At 44.0% G+C, this 19,161-nt stretch overlaps 1 protein-coding gene across 1 annotated transcript in view; it reads left to right on the forward strand.

The window, feature by feature from the left end:
* SPON1 (spondin 1) overlaps positions 1 to 19,161 on the forward strand; it is a 252,535-nt gene that overhangs the window by 76,210 nt on the left and 157,164 nt on the right. The window lies entirely within an intron of this gene.

Genomic DNA, 19,161 nt, shown 5'->3' on the forward strand with positions numbered 1-19,161 from the left:
AAATATGAATATCCCTTATTTATTCAGGTGTTTTATGTCCTGCAAAGTAATGTAATTTTTCTTCATTTAGATTGTGCATTTTTATGAGGCTTTTTCCCTCATAGGTGTTTTATGGTTTTGTTACATTTTAGAATGGGCTCTTTTTTTCTGTTACATTTTCTAATCTATGATTGCTTGTGTTAGGAAACCTATTGATTCTTGTACCTTGAATTTGAATCTGGACATTGCCAAACTCTTTTGATAGTTCTGGTGACTTGTTCTTTCATTCTTTGGGGGAGATGATGAATCAGTATACCTTTTATTTCTTTTTCATGCATTAGTTTCTTACCTATCACCTCTCCTAGGACATTAAATAGTGGTAGTCATGATTATTCCTGATTTTAACTGGAATGCTATTATATTTCACTTTTAACTATAACGCAAAGTACACATTTCAAATTGTGTCTGCAAACAAGATGAGAAAGACCCTTTATCTAGCTGAGAAAATCTCAATCTTTTTTCATGTGGAGGATGGTTGGGAAACCAACCAAGCAATCAGTATTCCAGGTGCACCTACCATGTGCCCAGGGCACTGATCCTGTCTTCCAAGACACTTTTAGTCCAACTGTAATAAATAAAGATGTGTATGCAAAAGTCAGCAAGCCCAATACAGAACAGGGGAGAAATGAAGCATGATTAGTCAGAAAGGAGATGAGTGGGGATTGGACCCAGGGGGGCAACCAGAGCTTCTTGGAAAGGTTAATTTATACCTTAAAGGCTGAAGTAGAATTTGGATGAATGGATAGAAGGGAAGAGGTTATTCCAGGTGAAGGGGGTGGACAGAGTGAAAATTGAAGTGAGTGCTTAGATGTGAGAGGAAAAATGGCAGCCTTGGGAGACACTTGACAAAGTTAGCAAGATTAGTAGGTCTTTGGGGGCCAAAATCCATTGCTCAATCATGGAGGTCCTCCAATGTCGAGATGAAGAGACGGAACTTGACTCAAGAGGACCAAGGGAGCCATCAGTGGCTCTTAAACAGTGAACCGACATGCAGGGAGGAACGCTCGTTGAAAAGTTAGTAAGGACACTGAAGTCTAGCAGCAAGGTTCGGGACAGATGAAAAAGGGAGATGCCAGCTTTGCCGCAGAGCCCTCTTTTGCAAAAAAAAGGAGCATTTGTGTTGCAGTGTTTGGGTAATATGCCTGGGAGATGACAGCCTGGTAGGCTAAGCTACAGAGTCTGCTAAATGTCTGTAGACGACAGCTCTGAAGCCTGCTTGGTTGTGTTGCTTTGCCCAGGAGGGCTGCGAAGGGAAGCACAGAGCAATTACGGCTTTCCTTTTGGCACAAACCTGACACCATTTCCATTTGGATGCAAAGATTTGAACGTTTCTAAATTACAAGCTTTCCAGGCAGCCCTCCTTATAGCCTTCTCCCTCCAGATAAATGATCCAGCACTTAAAGTTTCCCTGGCATGCGGCAATGCTAATGCTGAAAAGCACTCCAGCAAAGGCACACCTCATTGAAAGAAAAAGCGGGATAGATTCTGTCCCCTGAAGTGATCCTCTCTTATTGCCTCTATTGCATACTCTTATTACTAGATTTCTGACACTCACTTGTCACTTCACGGGAGGGTCTGAGGTGCCATCCTACTCCTGAGGAGACAAAACACGTGGTGAATCATCTGGGGAATTCAACCTTATGAAGCAATGGTTGATTACAGGGAACAGTAATAGCCAAGAGCCAAGTCCTCTTCTAGGTGCATTACAAATATGTATTTAATTTTCACAGCGACTCTAGGAAATGAATACTAAAGAGGAAACAGAGGCCTGGCCAGTGCTGCTCAGTGGTTGATCATCAACCTACAAATCAAGTGGTCACGGTCTGATTCCGGGTTCAATTCCTGGTCAAGGCACATGCCCAGGTTGTGGGCTGCACAGGAGGCAGCTGATTGATGAGTCTCTCGCATCATTGATGTTTCTGTATTTCCCTCTCCCTTCCTCTCTGAAATCAATAAACATATATTTGGGCGGGGGAGAGGAAGCAGAGGTGCAGAGTGCTTAAGTAACTTGCCCAAGGTCACAGGGTTAAGTGACAGAGCTGGGGTTTAAACAGAAACACCTGGGCTCCGGAGTCTGTAATCTTAATACTGCACTCAGCTATCTGCAACTGGTGCCACTAGGTCAGGTTCAACGCCGACTTCTCCTGCTCCCCCAGCATCATTAGTTGCCAGAGCTGTCATTTCTATCTGTCACTTGCTTTGCATTCACTGTCTTAGTCACAGACACCTCTTGCCTCACTATTGCAAGAACCGCCTAATTGCTTACCCGAGCACCTTCCTCCACTGGCACCAGACTTGCCACCCTCACATGCAGCTGAGTCACTCCACTTACCTAACAACGTGAGCCAGAGCTTCCATAGCTTTCAAGAAGAAGTTCAGAATCCTAATCAGGACATTAAAGTATCCCCAGGCCCTTTACCAGAGCCCCTGACCAGCCTCTTCTTACCCTGAATCTCTCCTTGAACACTGTTCTCCACCATTCCTGTCTGCTCATTCTCTTGGGAACATTTGTGGAGCACCCTCTCTGTGCAGGTAATGAGCACCCAGAGGCTGTCTTTGAGGACATCACAGCCTAAGGGTGAAACACAGCAAAACAAATCAGGTCCACAGCCTGCAATTCTGAAATTCAAAAATCTCTAAAATCCAAAATATTTTTCTTAAGTCTCTTAAGGCTCAAACCTGTCCTGAACTGACTTGAAATTATTTATAGTCTTGGCCTGGCCTGGTGGCTCAGTTGGTTGGAGCATCATCCCATACACCAAAAGGTTGTGAGTTTGATTCTCAGTCAGGGCATATACCTAGGTTGCAGATTTGATCCCTAGTCAGGGTCTGGGCATGTATAGGAGGCAACCATTTGTTGCTTTTTTCTCTCCATCCCCACCCCTCCTAAAAGAGATTTAGGAATCTCTTTCTAAAAATCAATAAACATATCCTTGGGTGAGCACTTAAAAAAGTATTTATAGTCTTTTAGTGTAAATATTAATGTGTTTGATGCTGCCCCAGGCCCTAATGCGGATAACACAAGATATATGGAATTTTCATGCTATTATCTTTCTGAAATCCAAAAATATTCTGAATTCTGAAGCACATTTGGTCTCAAGGCTTATCAGGTTAGGGACCTCTGCCCTGTTGATACAGTGGAGTGGGTGAGGGGAGTTGGGCGTCACTCAGAGTGCGGGAGGAGTGCAGAGGAGGCAGCCCTCTGGCAGGCCTGGATTTCACATAAATGTTAAAAAGAAGCAATTCACTTTTTGCCAGTGAAATAACCTATTCCCAGCTGCAGTCGCTATGAGATCTGAGAATTTATTAGTGCTCCCCTTTGCCAAAGAATAATGTCAGATATCTTAGCATGGTGTCCAAGGTCCTTTATGGCTGGTTTGAGCTGCCTTAGAGCCTCATTTCCAGGCACTTCTTCACCCAGCAGGAGACTATGAGCTTCACAGAGAAAGGGATCAAGTTTGCTCCTCTTTGTGGCCGGGCTGGCAAGCCACACCCTATATGCCAAATCCAGCCCACTGGTTGTTTTGGTAAATAAAGTTTTATTGGAACACAGCCATGATCCATGTATTGTTTAGGGCCACTTTCACACTAAAGCAGCACAATTGAGAAGTTGTGACAGAGACTTTATGGCCTATAAAGCATAAAATATTTCTTCTCTAGCACTTCATAGAAAAAAACATAGTGACTCCTGCTTTTATGAATCCCCCAGTGCTTGGAACTCAGTAGCTGCTGATTTATGGCCCAGGTTCTCCCAAAAGTCCAGATGAGGCAAAGGTTTATGTGCAGGTGGTTTATTTGGGAAGTGATCTCAGAAAGCGGGAAGTAGGGGGTGGGGAAGGGGAGGTGTGAGAAGTGTGTGAATGTGATGCAGTCAAGTGTTATTGAATTGGTTGTCACTATAGGCAAGTGGTGCTTGATCCTGCTGGGACCCTTTGAGAAGGCTTCTGACATGTGTCTGAGAATACTATGTTCAGAGACACGGGAGGAAGCTATTATCTTCCATCCTCCATTAATCAAGTGGGGGCCCACAGGCATGAACTCCCCTGTGCTTCTGGGTTACACACATGTGAACACTCCTCGGATTCTGAACTCCTACTACAGTATCGGAGAAGCTCTGGTAAAGAAAACAAGAGGTACACCATGCAGGCAAGGTGTGCATCACACAGTTACTGTGGGGCAGAGCTGGTCACAGCACAACAGTGTGTGGAGTCAGAATTGAATAAGAGGATGCAAAGAGGCATAGAGAGGTGTCCAAAGCATCGGTTAGTGTGAATAGCAGTGTAGGTAACTTAGATGTATTGCTAAGCACTGTACTAGGTGTATTGCATGCTTGATCTCACTTGATTGCTATTTAAGCTTACTTAGATGTCTTCTCTATGGCATTCCCATTTTGTTGGTGGTAACACTGAGGTTTACCGAGCTTATATTAAGGGTAATAAAGCAGTTAAGTGGTAGAAACGAGTCTTAAACCCACTTCTGTCTGACTTCACAATTCTTGTTGTTAAGTAGTCACCACTGAACTATAATGGCTGAGCCTGACCAACCCCCACTCTCACATTCTGCCTCAATTGGCCTGTGAGGGCATGGCCCCCTCCTATAAACCAAAGGGTAGAAGACTGCCTTGGGGGAGGAGATGTTGTTCCCCAAGTGAGGAAACTAAATGTCTTTTAAAAAATGGAAAACAAACCCAGGGATCTGGCAAGGGAAAGGCTTCTTAGCGGGAAGAGAGGATGAGTCCTGAGGAATTAACTAGCACTCATAATACTTTGTAGCTTCATAGAGCTCACCAACTCTTTTTATCTTGGAATGAAATAACACAGACAACCCACACCAGATGACTGTGTGTGATTTAGAGCACGCTGGCAGGGTGAGCAGGATCTGATGTGGCTGGGGTACAGCTTACCCCACAATTTTCCTGGCGTTAGGTGTTGAGAAGAACCATAGGCTCCTCTGTCAGAAGTCAGGGCCACTTTCCCTTGGGGTTGTCTAGAACCTCAGCAATGCTAAGCGGGGAGGAAGAAGGAAAGAGGGAGCAAGGAGCCTGCAGAAAAGGGGTGAAAAATCCCCAGCCAGCTGAAGTAGCTGGTTCTTGAAAGAGCATTGGAAACACCGAGGTCATGGCTAAAGGGCCAACATGTGCTTGGTTCAGGAAGACTTTGAACCCTAAGACCTACGATCCAACAGCTGGAATCCAGATGCCAGGGGTTTCTGAAAGGCTGGCAGGGGCACCGGTCCAGGGGAGCTGTCCAATGGCAGCAGAGTTTCTCCCAGGTGCAGGGTGCAGCCACCAGGGGAGGAAGCCATCAAGACTTAAACAGGAAGTACAAGCTACAGAGATGCCACAGCAGTAAACTGAAACTCAGGTGGGATCGCTGAAGCCCTGCTCCATGGACAGTGCAAACACTGCAAGGGGTCAGATGCTGACTATAATTTGGTGGGCATGCATGAGTGAGCTCATTGGCTGTAAGCCCATGCATGCAAGCCCATTGGCTGAAGCCCACTGAAGCCCACCCCAGTTGTACACCTGAGCCCAGGGCCCTAGCAGTGAGACCAGTCCCAGGCCTCTCCCACTGATGGAACAGCAGTTGCTCATATAGTCCCTGTCCTCGTCACAGTGTGATCAAAACACAATGTGTTGACCCTGTGGATATTTTTAAAAAATTGAGATAAAATTCACATGACATAATATTCACCAGTTAAAGCCATCAATTCAGTAGCATTTCATACATTTATAATGTGCCACTACCACCTCAATCTAGTTCCAAAACACTTCCATTGCTTCAACGTAAAACTCTTTTCTCATTAAGCAGTTTCTCCCCATCCTCCTCTCCCCCCAGCCCTTGGCAACCACCAGTCCTCATTCTGTCTCCATGGATTTATCTATTACTGATATTTCATATAAATAGAATCATACAGTATGTGATTGCTTGCATCTGGCTTTTTTCACTTGAGTAATGTTTTAGAGGTTCATGCTGTAGCACGTATGATACTTCATTCCTTTGTAGATCTGAGTAGCACTCCAGTACATGTATATACCACCATTTATTTATTCCTGTAAGCATTTTTTACATGGAATGGTCAAAGGATAAAAATGGAAACATTTGTGAAAGCAGAGAAAAAGTACCAGGTGGTATCAAATCTGCATTAACCTTTCAGTCCATGTATTTTTTTAAAATCAGGGAATAGATCATACAACAGGCATGTTGTTCCTCTCCCAAGCCTTCTCCCAGCCCCAAAAAGGATGGTGATGACCCTGGGACAAGAGTAAAAAAGGACAAATAAATGGTTTTATACCCACTCTGTCTTTCAGGGTCATGAAGTAAGTATGAAGCAAGTTAGCATGTTTTGTCCTGTCACCCAAATGGCTTGATTAAATTATTTTCACCCAGTCTGTGAGCACAGGGTCACAAAATCATATACCTTCGTCTGGAAGAAGCATGGACTGAATGAAGCCCACGGAAGATGCAAATCGTGCCAGAGAGATGAGCAGAGGGTCCTCAGCACTGTAGAAGGGGTTCCTCCACAGATGCGCACGGCTCCATCACCATTCACATTCCACCACCAATCAAAGAATTGTCCCTGAAGTATACAACTCCCTGCAGGCCTGCTCAGCACAGAGAACACCCAGCCTAACGCCCATGAATAAATGGGATTACTTAAGAAGAATGTCCCCCACGCCTTTCATGATTCATTACCGCAGGTTGATTTTAGCTACACTTTTTCCTTGGGCATTTCCCTCAGATTTCACATATAATAGCCCCTGGACGCTGGGAAAACAGAGGAGAAAAAGCTCCTTTATATCTCGGTTCTACGCTGCTCATAAATGAAAATCATTGTTAATTTAGAGTTTGACAGCTGTGGTGCATTTGTACGTTTAGGGCAGCTGTCATCAGCACTCCAGCTTATTTTTCAAACAGATGTTTAATTTGACTTTAGTGCTGTTGCCAATTTTTGAGGCGAATGAGAGGGGGAAGCAGAAACAGAAATAATCATTATATTCATCATTTGATTTCCTTTCAAAATATAAATCGGCATGATTAACGATGACATCAGAATTGCTCTAATTGCAGTGTTGAGTGCAGGACTGGTTAGCTATCACCTCCTTACTTGGTCCAAACTCCTTTTCTTTCTTTTTTTTCTAGAGTCAGAGGCCGTTTTGTGATAATTACACCCAGACCCTGAACAACAGTCCCAGCTAACCAGAAAGCCTTCCAGAGTTCGGGAAAAATCTGGGGGTGGTGAATGATGGGTGGCTGGGCCCCAACCCCAGATGAAAGTCCCAGGACCGAGTCTTGTCTTGTGGCCGAGGAATCCGCGCCCAGACTGGCAGCCAGGGTCACCGCTCCCTTGCTTATGTGGCTGAGGCAGCTGGGTCCATGCATGCTCACAGCGTGCGAATCGGTCTCCCTGAATAAAATTAAACACATCTGTGGCTCCTTGGAGAAACCCGATGAGTCAGAATGTACTTGAACAGGCCTTGCTGTTCTAGTCCACGCTGCTTGGAGGGAATCTTCCTTTACACCAGCTGTGTTGCTAGGTAAACCCACTTCCCAGATCTGGTTTCTCTGCCCTCGTCTTTTTTATGTTTAGCTTTCAGTGGTCACCGTTAGCTTTTACTTTTACCATCTATCATGTGTATGATCGTCAGTACCTCTTTGACGATGCCTCTGTAGGCATCTTTGTGTATCTTTGGACTTGTTTCTTTGTACGTTGAGATGAAAGACTCACCTTGCCTTTTCCCTCAGTCAACAACTGTGATACATGCTGTGCTCAAGAAGAATCCACCCCCATAAAATAATTGGGCAGATAGCGTTGATTCCAGTGTTAAGTCATGATTTGACAGAGGAATAATCCACAGCCCAGTCCAACGAGTGCTAGGAATAACAGGGCTCTAAGCAGAATCGGAGATCTTCACTCCAAGGACCAAGTCTGAATCCTCAAAGGGTGTCCCCCCTCCTCAAATCTTTTTAAATGGGAAGTATTATTTTCAGATTATTAACCAGAAACTACTTCTTGTTTAATGACAGAAAGACCAGGCTTCTGCCAGGCTGATCACCCACAAATTTAGGGGAGTCTTTAGGAATCCTTGCACATATAAAAAACTTCTGGTTGTTGCTGCCACACTGGCCATCTACCTGGATCTAGACAATGTGTCTGTCCCTCAGGAAACTGCTTCCCTACCTCTGCTCCATGCTGGGAGCCCATCTTTTAGTATCCCACATCCTGGCGAGGGTCAAGCAAGGATGGCGAATTTCAAACAATGGGAATTTCAGCACAGAGGATGTACATAACTGGCTTCTAGGTTTGACTGTTCTCAGAGTCCAGAATCCTAAGCTCTGGAGTTCCTTCCTCTCACACTTGGTGAGCATCAGGCTCCCCGACTAACCTCAGGAGTCAGTTTACTCCCCCCAAACAGAATGCCCCTGTATAAGTCTCAGTTGCCCCAAATTTGAGACCCAACTCCACACTAGACTAGTTTGTTTAGCGTTATATTTTTTAAGGTAGATTCAGGGAACCCTGAGATGCTTTCCTGTAAAGTGGGGATTAGTACCTACCGCATGGGGTGGCTGTGAGGATTAAATGAGTTAATATATGTATACAATGTGTTTAGAACAGTGTCTGACACAGAATAAGCTTTATAAAGGCTACTTATTATTATTGGGTGTTTTGTTGTTGTTGCTTTACATTTGCAGTGAAATGAAGATCCTCATGTAGATGTTTCCTAAGACAAAAGAAACGAAGCCCCATTTCTGGCACTTAGGACAAAAACTATACTTTACAAAAAAGATATTTTCTTCTATTGTTTTTAGAGAGGAAGGGAAAGGGAGAGAGATAGAAATGTCAATGATGGAGAGAATCATTGATTGGCTGCTTCCTGCATGCCCCCTACTGGGAATTGAACCTAAAACCTGGGCATGTGCCCTTGATTGAAATCAAACATAGGACCCTTCAGTCCACAGGCCAATGCTTTATCCCCTGAGCCAAACCGGCTTGGGCCAGACTGTACATTTTAAAAGTGGTTTTCTGAGCTTCAGAAACTATTAAGTTTCAGCCCTGGCCAGTGTGGCTGTTGATGGTGCCCCATGAACTAAAAGGTCACCGATTTGATTCTAGTCAGGGCACATGCCCAAGTTGCAGGTTCAATTCCTGGTGAGGTTGTTCAAAGGAGGTAACCAATCCATGTTTTCTCACATATCAGTATCTCTCTTCCTCTCCCTTTCTCTCTCTCTAAAATCAATAAAAATATATTTTTAAAAAGAAACTATTAAATTTAAGTCTCACAGATCTCATTTCCTTTTGATTGCTTGCTCCTTGCCAGTTCACATAAGAAAAATATAAAATAAAATAGTCATGTTAAACTTTAAAAAAATCAAAACTAGGGAAAATAAAAATTGAAATATAACATCAAGACAAGAGGGAGACCAAGCACAAATGTACGTGGGCTCTAAGTTTCCACAGAGTTGTAAGAGTAACAGATTATGGTCCATTAAATAAGATGGAAAGCAAGAGGTCATCTGATATAAATAATTACATATGCCAATTAAAGGAGTGAATGAATGAATACATGTAGGAAAGTTTGATAGAGAACAGAATGTGTAATCTCAAAATACCTGCACTCAAAATATTTAATAACCACAAAGAAAAAAAATAGGAAGTTTAGAATGGAAAAGTCTGGCAGCCACCAGTAATGGGACAAATCTAAATTTATATCATGTGCCACCTGATAAGATGCAATGAGAAAAACACAGTATCACTTCTATGATATCCCTACGAAACACATATAACCTAAATCTAATCCTGAAGAACCATCAGATAAGCTGAAATATTTTACAGAGTTGCTGACATGTAATCTTCCAAAGCGTCAAAGTCATAAAAGTCAAGGAAAGACTGAGAAGCTGTTTTAGACAGAAGGAGACTAAAGGAGCATAAAATCTAAGAGTAATGCTGAAATTCCAAGCTACACGTTTTGGCTAGAAAGGAACAACTGGCAAAATTTCAATAGGGTTTGAGGATGAGAGACATTCATGTTCATTTCCTGAATCTGACGGTCATATCGTGGTTCCTAGGAGAATGTCCTTGTTTGTAGGAAATGCACAATAAAGTACTCAAGGTGATCAGATATCATGTCAACCGCTTGCTCCCAAATGCTTCACAGGGGGAAACTTTGCACTGTTCTAAATTTTCTTTAAGGTGGAAATGGTTTCAAATTTAAGACTCAGCTCAGAGAGTTGCATTTGCATCCTTTTCTCTTTTCTTCTTTTTTCCCATTTCTTCCTGGCTTCTTCCTCTCACCTGCTTGGGCTGAGATGTGGATGAGAAGGACATTGAGTTCAATGGAGAAGACAGGCAAAGACTCACCAGGCCCCAGAGGCTGGGCGGAGTTCATTTGTTCTTTGATTCTTTCGCCTGAAATCACTGTTCCATACCAGGCACAGTGCTGGAGGTTGAGGATGCAGAGCTGAGCAGGTCACAGCCTCCCAGGAACACGCAGAATGGTGGGATACAGACAGCGGGCAGCAAACAGGTGGTGTGAAAGAGGCCACCATGGGAAGAGCACAGGGCTGGGGTGGGCAGGCACCCAACCTAGTCTAAGGTGGTGCAGAAGGGCCACAGAGCACAACTTGTGAGCAGACAAAAGGCGATTAGAGAGAGGAAGCAGAGGAATCGGTGTGCAGGAGTGTCTTTAGCCCAGAGAAAAGGAATTTTTGAGGACTTGCATTTGGATCCTCATGGTGGACCAAGAAAGAATGTGTTTGGGGCAGAGGTGACTCTCAATAAGAGGTGATTATTTTTTTCTTTCCTTCTATTCTTTATCCTTTCCTTTGCCAAAAACATTCCTTCCTTGAGCATTTAGATGAGCATTGCTCTGAAATTTTAATAACAGTAAAATAATAGCTAATACAATCTGCCAACAACCCTATAATGAAGACACTATTTCCCATTTTACAGAGAGGAAATTGAGGCACAGCATAAGTAATAGAGCTGGGATTTAAACCCCAGACAAACTCCATAGCCCAAGCTTTTGATCTGCCACAGTGCAGATCTTTAATGAGGCTGAATTCTAGAGAGGGTTGTCCTGTGTGAGCCTCCATAGTTCTCTAGGGGTGCATGGGGGAGATACTTATCCACTCAAGTCACCTGTCCTCTCATCCCACTCACTGCCTTCCCTTGCCCACACTGTCAGCAGTCGTGTGCGCCCTGCCATGGGGCCAGGTAATCTTGGAGCGGAGCTGGACCAGGTGATGGTTATTCCCTGGGTGGCCTCAGAAGCAGAGCAGCTTATCGTGGAGGAGGGCATCACAGGTTCAAGATAAAGAAGAAGGGCTAAGAATCAGGTCCATAGGGGCCTCTGTGGGGAAGGCCATCACAAGGGAAGAAATGGGGCACAACGTTGGGTGAAGCTGGGCAGTTTAGGATGGAAACTGTGAATAAGGCAAAAGCATAGTTGTATGTGGTGCCACAGGTGGCACTTGGCCTCCGTCAGAGGGAACATCAATATATCTTTGACGACTCTCCGCGCCCCACTGCCCCACAGGACTCTACTGTTTATTTGGCAAACATTTAGGGAGCACCTGCTGTGTGCCAGGCTTGTGCTAGGTCCGGGGAGAAGATGAGAGAACAAGGCTGAGGGACTAGCACACGCATATTCATCTGAGAACCTGAAATGCCAAGCTCTCTTTGGAACAAGGGTGCATTTCCATTTTCACCTTAGCCCCTGGAACAAAGCCAGGAAGTGACAGAAGGGGGTGGGAGGGAAGCGAGTGGGAGGGAAGGAGAGCACGTTTCCCCCAGCATCAGACAACCCCTAAAACAGCTCTTTACAGAAAAGCCTGATGATGTCATTATTCCTCACAGCAGGAAAAGGCTCCCCTCTGCACCTCTCTGGCCATCACAATAGATTACATGGCTGCTCACATTTCTGGAGATGGTTCTTGACTGATTGCAAACACTGCATTAGACAGTTTGCCCCTTGCAGACAAGCTCCAGTGTCAGGCAAGCCAAGGGTGGAGTCCTTGCTTTATCCATGCTGAGCCAGATACGTTCCCCCTATGAAGTGGGGGTGAGGCACTAAGGTTTGGGAAGCAACCCCTTTACATGTTTTAAGACATTTAGGGCTTACAGAGTGCCTTTCCAATCCTCTTGCAAGGTTGACATCATAGTATTCAGGTGAAATTGAGGCTCAGAGAGATAATGTGATTTGAACAGCATCACAGAGACCATCAGTGTAAAAGTCAAGATAGAAACCTTGTCTCCACTTTTGAAACAGGAAGGATTCACTGTGCTTTGGCACATTTTTTTTTTTTTTTTTTTTTTTTTTTAATGATGATCAGAGTCACTGGATAACACTGGGGACAGCTGCATATTCTACTTTTGCCCAGTAGTTGTTGTTTTTTTTCCTCCTAAATATATATTTTATTGATTTTTTTTACAGAGAGGAAGAGAGAGGGATAGAGAGTTAGAAACATTGATGAAAGAGAATCATCGGCCGAAGCCAGTTTGGCTCAGTGGTAGAGCGTCGGTCTGCAGCCTGAAAGGTCCCAGGTTCGATTCCGGTCAAAGGCATGTACATTGGTTGCAGGCACATCCCCAGTAGGGGGTGTGCAAGAGGCAGCTGGTCGATGTTTCTCTCTCATTGACATTTCTAGCTATCTATCCCTCTCCCTTCCTCTCTGTAAAAAATCAATAAAATATATTAAAAAAAGAAAGAAAGAAAGAAAAGAAAAAGAATCATCAATCAGTTATCTCTTGCACACCCCCAACTGGGGATGTGCCTGAAACCAAGGTACATACCCTTGACTGGAATTGAACCTGGGACCTTTCAGTTCGCAGGCTGATACTCTATCCACTGAGCCAAGCCGGTTTTGGCTTGCCCAGTAGTTTTAGCTTGGGATTTCCTTGTCACCAAGAGGAAAGTTGGGAGACACAGCGGAGAAAGTGATGAGTTGTGGAGTCAAAGCAATTGGATTCCTAATGCTGACTTCGCCTCATAAGAGTTATATAAACTTGGGCAAGATGCTTGGTCCCTCTGTGCCTCAGCCTTTTTCATCTGCAAACGGAGATAATAATAGTATCTACCTCTTAGGGGAAACTAAACAAAGTAATTTAAGTCAGTTCTTGGCTGCACATTAGAATCACCTGAGCAGCTTTTAAAAGTTACCAATGTTTGGCTCCGCCTCCAGGAAATTCTGATCTTCTTTGTCTGGGATGGAATTGGGGTGTCAATGCTTTTTACAAGCTCCCCCAAATAAATCTAATGAGCGGCCAGGGCTGAGAACCCTTGAAGTATGTAAAACACTCACCACAGAATTCCTAGAACATAGTAAGCACCCAGTAGATATTACTATTATTGTTGTACCCTGGGATAAAGTAAGGCATGTGGTGAATTGGTATGAACACCCAATGGGCTTCAGCTGCAGTGCACTGTGGGTAGGTACAGAGATGAGCAAGAGAGAGTCTCTACTTCATAAGACTTTAACTCCCTAGTTGGGTAGAAAAGGCATAAATGGAAAGTTAAATAGCAACACAAGGTTTAAAGTAGAAGGAGGAAAGGATGATACCATATTTTCAGTCACCTCCTTTGTGCTAGGCTCTTTGCAGATCAGCATAGCTCATTAATGCTCACAAGAGTCTCCTAAAGTTGGTATTAACCCCAATTTGCAGGGAAGAAAACTGTAATTCACCTCCTCTGCTCTGAAGAGATAGCTCAAGATCTGCCTGACTGGAGGTCTTCCTATTACACCCTGTCTTTACATGCTGGTTTCCTGGTGATCATAAACAAAAGTAAGGAACTAGCTGGCCTTAGAAATTAAGAGGTTTCAATCTCAGTCCTTATTTATGTATGTATATGTATGTATCTGTTATTCTATGTGTCTATCATTCTGTTCGTTTATTCTTCTTTCCTTCCTTCTGTTCATCTATCCATTTAATTATGTTTCCCAAGATGGCTCTAAAATAAGTTTTTCAGTTTAATCAAATATTTTGGTTAATAGGCCAATCTGTTGGGTAAATTTTAATTAATTCTTCATTTCCCTGCATGAACTAAAAAAAAAAAATAGCTAAAAAAATATATCACTTCCAATAAATCACAGAGGAATGGGAATGCTGAGGTTATGCTTTAAGGTATGCTAACAGTATCGGAGTTCTTAATACAGATTAACTACCAGTCCTAAACAGTAATAGAAAAAGAGGAAAACAAAATTAACGTGATTAAATACGCTCAGAGACTATTTATTCTGTTAATTGTTAAAATCCAGGCAGCAGTCGGATTGCAAAGAGTCTTGCAGCTGCAGCTCTGAAAGAGCCGGTCCTCCCTCAGCTGTTGCTAATTAATGTGATTTTCCTAATAACAGTTGTCTGATAGCAGAGAGACAGTAGCAAATCAAAACAACTTCATTTCAGTACTTGTGAGCCCTGACAACAAACAACCAAAAGAACCCAGTATGATCCAAATGGAAATGTTGCCAGCTGCAGGCTTGCATGTGGTGTTTCTCACGCACCGCTGACCTTCAATGCCAGAAGTTTATCGTACAAACACATGGGGTATATGGGATAGTATAGCAGGTGACCTCATTACATCAGCCACAGTCTTACTGGGTCACTGGGATTATGCCACAGGCTCCAGAGAGGGGCAGAAACGTACTCTGGACAATTGTCCATTGCTCTGGACCTGGGCATGTGTAAGCGACCCACCTTCCCTTAATTTGTCTGACTTTCCCCCCAAAAGAGAAACTTCAAGAAGCCAGTTTGCATCTTTTAATATGCATAACCCTATAGGGAAGAGTTTTCGGGAAAGAATCCAGAAGTAGCCAGTGTCTCTCCTAGCTAACCCATCTTGTGGTTGCCTTTGGTTCCCATATTGATCCCCAGTCAATCAGTTGCAGCTAATCGGTTTCACCAAAATATGTTGCACAAAGCATAACAATTTATAGGTCAAAGAGCAGGTTTTTTATTTTCCTAAGGAAGTTACCAGCACATGTGAGGCTAGAATTTACTAGCCTTTTCTACCAACAGTGCAGTATAACAGCATCGCAAACTGGGCCAGTCAGTGACATTAGACCTCTCGTCTTGAGGGTTTCCTGGTCATCTCTAGGGCATTTTGAACAGAGAAGAATCCAAGTTAACAGGAGATAAATTATTGATTTCCAAGACCAGCTATGTCAACTCAAAGAAACACTAAGCAAAGTTTCATTACCTAAAGATCATTACCAAATATCCTGCTAATATAAGGATTCTGCTAGCTAATTTACTTTGTATCAAAACATCCTTGACATGGAGCCACCCAAAACCTAGGGAAACACGCCCCCAAATCTGATGACACAAACTCATCCATTTGCAAACACAAAACGAAGCACTGCCAGGGCACAGACACTGGGAAATGTTTGGTCTTTGAGTCAACCACACTGTGAGGGTCAGCTTTGAGGATGTCTGTTGTGCTGCCCTCTGGAGATGGTTACCATCTGGTTTTACTCTTGTTCCTTCAGAGAGAAGAGGCAATTGAAGCCTCCTCCCCCCCACCCCCACCTTCTCTCTTTTCCCTCTCCACTTCAACTTCCATCCCTACTCTGTGACAGCTCTAAGAATTTCCGTGGGAACACATGCACTGCTTCATCTCTCAGAGATATGTGACATGTCAATGTGGTGACTATGTCACCTTTAGGATAGAAACCGTCATTGATTTGTTGGATTTTCATTTATTCCTTGTATTACACGGAAAAAAAAAAAAGATTCGCAGTACCTTGTTTAATATGGACAAGGGGTTCCAGATTCATTCCCAAGTCCCCCATCTCAAGCATTAGTGCGATTTTTTAAATTTAGGTATTTTAAAAAAGAATTAGTCACTGTATTCTACTCTGCATCAAAATGAGGTTCCTTTACTCAGAAAACTAGACCCCTTGACCTTCTTTCTTTCTTTTTCTCCCTGCCTCCTTCTCTCCTTCCCATCCTTCCCTTTCTTTTTCTAATCTATGAAAGCATTTTCTATGAGAAAGGCTAGAAAACAGGGCAAATTATGCCCAGACCTCATAGCTTATATGTGGCTCATGTCGTTGCTCCAGAACTCTTGGGAGTCATATATGATCATGGCTTACCTCTGGTAAGTTTATGTGACATTAGCATGAGGTCAGATGCAATAAGAGGGGTGCAGATGTTGTAAAGAAGGAAAATGGGGCAAATCTGGAGCAAAAAATGTAGCCCTTTTTTTGTGGTTTTTTTTTTTTTTTTTTTGTGTGTGTGTGTGTGTGTGTGTGTATGTCAAGTCAAGAGATAAGCAAAGTGGAATACATTATAAAACCAGCAACTCCCTTTTCCATAAAGCTCCTTCCTTGGTTTAACCTCTTCCTGGCAGACATATTAACATCCTGCTCATTCCCCACATTGTGAAGGGATCTTGAATTCAGCCTGAATAGTTCCTTTGGAGAATAATGGTTGCCATCAGCCCCACAGCTTCGCTTGAACAAGGCAAAGCAGACTTAACTGGCCTCTGTGCAGTGGGAAATGTTGTGTGACTCAGACCAGTCACTGTTTGCTGTTCACCTGCTCTCCAGGTGCCACTGCTAATACTGAAGAGCTTGTGCTTCTTGCCAGAGTGAGGACCTGTGGTACAAACTCCACACTGTAGGTTGAATATAAAAGAGTTGAATGATGGGTAAAGCCAGTGTATGAAAATATATCCTATCAGCACACATTCAATACCCCCTGCATGAGGGACACTGTGCTGAGTGTTAGAGAGGCTACAGGAATGCAAACAAGGCCCCTTCCCTGAAAGAGTTCAGAGCTCAGACAGAAGTACACAATGTAAACACATTAAGTGGTAATACAAGATATTCAAGTTCAAGCAAAGATCACAAATAACCAATGCACAGATGCCAAGTGGAAAGTGAAGACCAGCAGTGCTGTAGAAACCCAACGAGACTGAGGAGACAGTGAGGTGGTGACGGGTGAGTGGGGTGTGATTAGGCACAGGGGAGGTGGAAATACACTCCTAATCTACTGAGTAGCATCAGCAGAAGCCAGGAGGGACCACAGGATACATGGTCTGCAAACAGTGATAAGGCAGGACTGTGTTCAGGTATTTGGGAAGAGTCAGGGCGTGCCCGTGGGGTGACAGATCTTGAAGGCAGCTTGTATCTGGGCGTTCAGAATTGTGGATGTGTAGATAAGAGTTTGGACTGCAATCAGTAAGTGAGAAAGGACCTTCTATGTGCAAGACTCTGTGCTGGAGTGGGCTGGGCTGGGGCAGAGGTGGGAGATGGGATAATTAGGACTAGGGTGCCATTGCTGCCTAATAATCTGTGAAATGAAGTGATGATGTTCTCTAGGTGACAATCCCCAGGAGAGTGTAGGTAAATCGGATGGGTTGTCAAGGAGAGGAGATTCGTTGGGAGGTTACTGCAATAATTTACAGGGAGCTCTTCACTTAATCTTCCATGTGTGTCCTTCCTGAGGGTGGGGAGGATAGGACTGGGGCAGATACTAAGAGACATGGAAATCATGGCTCCCAATGTAGGGCACAGGTTCTTGTAGAATCTCTCCTCTAAGCAATGTGCGTGCTTCCCATTTTGAGTACGTTTTCTTCAGGAGTTCAAGAATCCTCAGAAACCCATTCAGGGAGCATGTTTCCCTAGCTAAAAACCATAACCACCCTCCCCCCAGTCCCTAACCCTAACTGTCTCTCCCTACACGCACAGGTCTGCTACTGTCTGAGAAACTCCCATTTCCACTGCAGAATCCCCAGTGACAGTCTAGGAAGCTCTCTGAGGAATGGAAAGAAGAGCAGGTGGCCTGTGCTTAAGGACAGTGCTCTGTCACCTGGACTGTTTCCTGACACACGAGGGACGATGTTGCCAACCCCGGCTTAAGGGAACCCACCAACAGGGGATCAGCTGAGGGCACGGTGGAGTGGGACCAACTGCAGGGAGCAATGACTGGAAAGCAGCGGGGAAGGCAGCATTTCCTCTCTAAGGAGGGGGTGGGTGACTGATTACACCCACACTCTGCGAGGAGCAGCAAGCTCTCAGCAAGGAACATCCGAGAAACCCAGGAGCAACGCTCCGCTTTCTATTTCTTGTTTTCCAGCCCAGACAGGTTCTATTTCTGATCAGAGCACAGTCTGGAGAGAACGCAATTGAAGCCCTGGGTGCTCGGAATAAAAATTTAACCTTCATCTTTAGTAAAGCATAGATCATAGTTGAAGATTGCATTAGATGGAATGACAGTCATAGCATGTCACATACTTACTGTCATTCATTTCAGACCCAGTAGTGATTCCTAAGGTCAGGAATCTCTCGGAAAAGCAGACGAAAGCTACGCATTCTTACCCAGAAAAATGCACTTGTGCACATCACACAAAAGCCCTTCATCCTGAAACCAGCTGCAGACCCCAGAGTATGAACCCCGGGTTCAATAAGCCTTGGCCAGATCCTCTGCTAGCTTCCAGGTGCCCGATGAGGAATAAGAGACAGTCCTGGGGCTTGAGGGGCTGGCTCATAATCTGCGGAGGGTTTATAGGTGTGAAGAAGTTGGAGGAGAAAGCGAGGCAGGGGTTGACCAGCAGCTTAACTATATGAGACATTAGACAGAAGAATCATGGGTTCAACAATATCACAGAAACGGTGAACCTAGCCGTCCGCCGTCCTTTGATTAGTCATACCCCTGGTACCATTAATCATGTTGCTATATGCTGAATAACATTCTAAGGCTGTTGTTTTATATATTTTATTGTTTTTTGTTTGTTTGTTTTTACAGAGAGGAAGAGAGAGGAATAGAGAGTTAGAAACATCGATGAGAGGGAAACATTGATCAGCTGCCTCCTGCTCACCCCCTCCTGGGGATGTGCCCACAACCAACATACATGCCCTTGACCAGAATCGAACCCGGGACCTTTAATCTGCAGGCCGATGCTCTATCCATTGAGCCAAACCTGTTTCGGCTGTTGTTGTTTTTAAAGTAATTTTTCAGGGACATAAAACCTTACATTTTTGTAATCTTAAGGGAGAAAGATATTTTGGCCTAAAGATAAATTGTAAGATACTGCCTTCCTCCAGGTTTGTATCTCTTTGCAAGGTTAAGAAATGCCATGGATAATGTAAGCCAGAGAAAAGAGCCCCATAAGGGTGCAAAGAT

Source organism: Pipistrellus hanaki (assembly GCF_964339955.1).
Source record: "Pipistrellus hanaki genome assembly, chromosome: 9".
NCBI classification, from domain to species: Eukaryota; Metazoa; Chordata; class Mammalia; order Chiroptera; family Vespertilionidae; genus Pipistrellus; species Pipistrellus hanaki.